We start from the raw sequence: 6,000 nt of genomic DNA, 5'->3' as shown, positions 1-6,000 counted from the left end.
CTCAAAGTGTGTGTAAAAAGTGTAGGTGGCATGTGTGAAGGAAGCAACCTAAGAATTAACCAACCCTACCTGTCAAGCAAACAAAAAAATTCTTAGGTAGATACAACAAGTACATCACATGTCATCTACCCCAGGATTCAATGGCACAAATTATTTCTAACTACGAAGGTAATAGATACAAAGATACATACCAAGAGGTAACAACATGGCAAAGGTTATATACAAGTATGAACAAAACAAAGGATAAAAGAAATGGGGTTGAAGCAAAAACCACAAAAAGAACTGTAGTGGAATGAAACGATCATGAACGTGAGCATAACATAAGGGTAAAAGAGAAAAAGGAACACAAATAAAGAAAAAGTCACGAAAAAAAATGTACACTGACCAAATGGCTTAACTCTCTAACAGGTCCCCAGTGGAGTCGTCATCTGTCGCAACCTACCTCACGACGGGACGATGAAGGAAAATAAAAGAAGATGTCTTCTAAAAAAGAAAACAAGTGGGAATCGCCACCAAAGCAGCCTTCAATTGAGTGTGCACAATGTGACTTCAAAATTATTTATTTTCCCAAGAGTGGTGAATTGCTTTTATTACATTATTTTATTATTTTTATTATTTTTTTTAATCGACAAGGGTTTTGCCCTTGCTCCTACGTATCCCTAGGTGCGATGAGGAAATCAGACGTATGTAGTTATTTAAATCTTAATGTTTCTTTGTTGAATTGATTTTATATTTTTTGAAAGATTTATTTTAATTGCAAACAAAGAGTCGTTAAGGTGTTGGACCTTGAAACGATGTTTTAAATTTCGAAAAGCGGAGAGAATCGTTAAGACGTTGGACCTTGAAAGGATCTCAAGTTATATTTGATAAAAAGAAGTTTGGTTTGTGAATTGATTTCCTTTTCATTTATTTGTGTTTATTAATTTCTAGTCTCACAAAATAAAAGAAAATGATTTCACGGCACTGGTGATCGGCTAGAATTAAGCCTTACAAATAAAGTGAAATTACCAACGAAGAAGGGCAGAAGATGAATACATACATAATGTCTGAGAGGACCCATAAGGGTACATGGATTATATTCAACTCTTAAGAAAAGAAAACAAAAGGAAGAAAAACAACTAACCAAATCTTCTACAGTGTACAAGGCTAGCAAGAGAAGCGATGTAGGGAATGATCCACGGTTGTGATTCGACAGCACCTCGGCTTCACTATTTTTCCTTTTTTCTTCCTCTTCCTTCCTTTTTTTCTTCCTCCATAAACTTTTTGAACCCCTAAACCCCTCCCCCAACATGGCTATTTATAGGAAAAGGCCATTTGGGGCAGGGGAAGCACGCCCAGGTGAGCTGGTTCCTTATGGCTGAAGGAATGCCCAAGCAAGCTGGTTGCTTAGGCCTGAAGGCATTTCATGGCTCAGGCGAGCCAGATGCTTGTAGATGCAATTGCCTTTGATGTTTTGATGATGAACATGATGATGTGTTGCAATTGATGCAAATGAGCTTTTCAAGATTAAATTCAAGACAATGCTTCAAGATTACAAGTCACAACATCAAGATGATCACTAGAATATTAGGAAGGGAATTCCTAATTGAATTAGCAAAGGTTTGGCCAAGTGATTTATATTAAAAAGTGTTTCTCAAAGGTTTTACTCTCTGGTAATCGATTACAAGAGGATGTAATCGATTACCAGTGGCCAAATACGTTTTATAACAACTATAAAAATTTGAATTCGAAATTTTAAAAGCTGTAATCGATTACACAATTTTGGTAATCGATTACCAGCAGTTAGTAAACGTTTTAATTCAAATTTTAAAAGCTGTAATCGATTACACAATTACTGTAATCGATTACCAGACAGGATTTTCAGAAAAATAATTTCAAGAGTCACAACTTTTCAAAGGCTTTACTCATGACCACCAATGGTCTATATATATGTGACTTAAACACAAAATTGCTCAGAGATTTTTTCAGAACAACAAAGTGTTTATCCTCTCAAAGAGCAAATTCATTTTATCCTCTTAAGAATTCCTTGGCCAATTCAATTGCAATTCATTAAGGAATTAATTGAGTGCTCAATCTGTAAAATCCATCTCTTTCTAGAGAGATTTGTTCCTCTTCTTCTTCTCATTCTCTAAGGGATTAAGAGACTGTGAGTCTCTTGTAGTAAAGGATCTCTAAACACAAAGGAAGGATTGTCCTTGTGTGTTTAGAACTTGTAAAAGGAATTTACAAGATAGTGGAACTCTCAAGCGGGTTGCTTGGGGACTGGACGTAAGCACAAGGGTGTGGCCGAACCAGTATAAAACTGAGTTTGCATTTTCTCTTCCCTTAATCTCCTTTATTTATTATTGCTTTATATTCATATTCAAGTTGCTTCATTTGAATTAATATTTAAGAAGATTGTCATTAAGGGAATTCATAACTTGAGTAAAAAGTGAAATAGATTTTTAATTAGGGGAAACAGTTTGGAATATCTTAATTCAACCCCCCCCCCCTTCTTAAGATATCTGAGGCCACTTGTCTAACAAGTGGTATCAGAGCTTCATTCTTGTACAAAGTTTAGAAGCTTCAAGAAAAAGATGGCCTCAGCAAATTCCTTATTTCCAGAAGGGAATTCTATCAATAGACCTCCAATCTTTAATGGAGAGGGTTACCACTACTGGAAAACCCGAATGCAAATTTTTATCGAGGCAATAGATCTAAATATCTGGGAAGCCATAGAAATAGGGCCTTATATACCCACCATAGTAGAAAGAGTTTCAATAGATGGTAGTTCATCAAGTGAAAGCATAACCATAGAAAAACCTAGAGATAGATGGTCTGAAGAGGATAGAAAACGAGTACAATACAACCTAAAAGCCAAAAACATAATAACATCTGCCCTAGGAATGGATGAATATTTTAGAGTTTCAAATTGTAAGAGTGCTAAGGAAATGTGGGACACTCTTCGATTAACACATGAAGGAACTACAGATGTTAAAAGATCTAGGATAAATGCACTAACTCATGAGTATGAATTATTTAGAATGAATGCAAATGAAAATATTCAGAGTATGCAAAAGAGATTTACACATATAGTAAATCATCTAGCAGCCTTAGGCAAAGAATTTCAAAATGAAGATCTTATAAACAAGGTGCTAAGATGTTTAAGTAGAGAATGGCAACCCAAAGTAACGGCTATTTCTGAATCAAGAGATTTGTCTAACATGTCTCTTGCCACTTTATTTGGTAAGTTGCAGGAACACGAGATGGAACTATTGAGATTGCACCAAAATGAAGAAAATGACAAGAAAAAGAAAGGAATTGCTCTTAAAGCATCATCTTCAATTCAAGAAGAAAGTGATCAGGATAATGATGCAGATGATGATGATGATCTAAGTCTCTTTGTAAAAAGATTCAACAAATTTCTTAAAGTAAGAGGAAATCAGAGGCGACCAAATTTTAAATCAAAGAGAAGGACAGAAAATTCATCCTCTACTCTAAAATGCTTTGAATGCAATCAACCTGGACATCTGAGGGTTGATTGTCCCATCTTCAAGAAAAAGATGGAAAAATCTGAAAAGAAAAATCATAGTGAGAAGAAACTAAAGAAAGCATACATCACATGGGATGAAAATGATTTGGAATCCTCTGATGATTCTGAAAATGAAGAGATAAATCTTTGCCTTATGGCAAAAAGTTACGAAAGTGATGAAGAGGTAACATCTTCAAACAACTTATCTATTTCTTTTGATGAATTGCAAGATGCATTTGCTGATTTGCATAAAGAATCAATTAAACTTGCAAAATTAGTTTCATCATCAAAGAAAACAATTTCAAATTTAGAAAATGAAATTTCAAAATTAAACAAAGAATTAGATCTTCTTAGAAATGAAGTCTCAATCTCTAAAACAAATGAAAAAGTTAATATCTCCACTATTAATGACAAGAAAATAACAGATTCTTGTAGTTGTTGTGATAAATATGTAAAAGAAATTAAAGAGTTAAAAAATTCTCTTGCAAAATTTTCATATAGTAGAAATAATTTAGATGTTATATTAAGTAAAAAAAGATATGTGTCTAATAAAAATGGACTAGGGTATAAATCTGAAAAACTACAAAAGGTTCATAAAAACTTTTCCACTTCCACACAAAAATGTAATTCTAATTCTATCACTTGTTTTTACTGTGGAAGAAGAGGACATGGCATATCAACTTGCTACTTCAAGAAAAATTACAGTAACATTAAAATGATATGGGTCCCAAAAGGATCCTCAGTTTATACTAACATGCAAGGACCCAATAAAATTTGGGTACCTAAGTCAAAAACTTGATTATGCAGGTATCTTTGAGAAAGAAGTGGTACATAGATAGCGGATGCTCAAAACATATGACTGGAGATGCATCAAATTTTACACACATATCTCCAAAGAAAAGCGGGCATGTAACATATGGTGACAACAACAAAGGTAGAATTCTTGGAGTGGGTAAAATAGGTACAAATTCTTCAAACTCCATTGAAAATGTTCTACTTGTTGAAGGCCTTAAGCACAGCCTGCTTAGCGTTAGTCAACTATGTGACAAAGGCTATCTAGTATCATTTGATTCTCAGAAATGTCTTATAGAACATAAGCATGACATTAATATAAAGCATGTAGGACATAGAGTCAATAATGTTTACATGATAGACTTAAGCATAAAACAAGAAAACAATCATTGCTTTCTTAGTAAAGATGATGATCCATGGTTATGGCATAAAAGAATTGCGCACATAAACATGGATCACTTAAATAAATTAATTTCAAAAGATTTAGTAGTTGGTTTGCCTAAATTGAAATTTGAAAAAGATAAACTATGCGATGCATGTCAAAAGGGCAAACAAACAAGAGTCTCATTCAAATCTAAAAATGTTGTTTCAACCACTCGACCATTACAGTTATTGCATATGGATCTATTTGGTCCATCTAGATATACTTGGACATTATTTATTACACATAAAAGTGATTCATTCCAAGTATTTAGGAAACTTGCTAAAGTCATACAAAACAAGAAAAATCTCAAGATTGCATCCATTAGAAGTGATCATGGGGGTGAATTTGAAAATAAAGATTTTGAATTATTTTGTGATGAACATGGTATTGAACATAATTTTTCTGCACCAAGAACCCCTCAACAAAATGGAGTTGTTGAGAGGAAAAATAGGTCATTGGAAGAAATTGCAAGAACTTTATTAAATGATACTTCTCTTCCAAAGTATTTTTGGGCTGAAGCTGTCAATACTGCATGTTACATCATGAATAGAGCCTTGATAAGACCTATTTTAAAGAAAACCCCATATGAGTTATTTAACGGTAGAAAACCTAATATTTCTCATCTACATGTTTTTGGTTGCAAGTGCTTTGTACTTAATAATGGTAAAGATAATCTAGGAAAATTCGATGCAAAATCTGATGAAGGCATTTTTCTTGGATATTCTTTACAAAGCAAAGCATATAGAATATATAATAAGAGAACTATGAATATAGAGGAATCCATTCATGTTACCTTTGATGAATCTAATGCTATATTGTCAACAAAGAATATGCTAGATGACATTGCAGATTCTTTAGAACATATGAACATTCATGAACAAGATTCCAAAGGAAATGACAAAGGAAACAATGAAGATCCTCCAGAAGAAGGCAAATCCAATGATGCACTCCCAAGAGAATGGAAAACTTCAAGAGATCATCCCCTCGACAACATTATTGGTGATATCTCAAAAGGGGTAACAACTAGACACTCTCTTAAAGATTTATGCAATAATATGGCTTTTGTATCTATGATTGAACCTAAAAATATAAAAGAAGCCATAGTAGATGATAATTGGATCATTGCCATGCAAGAAGAACTAAACCAATTTGAAAGAAACAATGTGTGGAAATTAGTAGAAAAACCTGAAAATTATCCTATCATAGGAACAAAATGGGTTTTTAGAAATAAATTAGATGAACATGGTATAATTATTAGAAATAAAGCCAGGTT

This window comes from Glycine soja, chromosome 12, assembly GCF_004193775.1.
Source record: "Glycine soja cultivar W05 chromosome 12, ASM419377v2, whole genome shotgun sequence".
NCBI lineage: Eukaryota > Viridiplantae > Streptophyta > Magnoliopsida > Fabales > Fabaceae > Glycine > Glycine soja.
Note: the sequence above shows the minus strand (reverse complement) of the source record.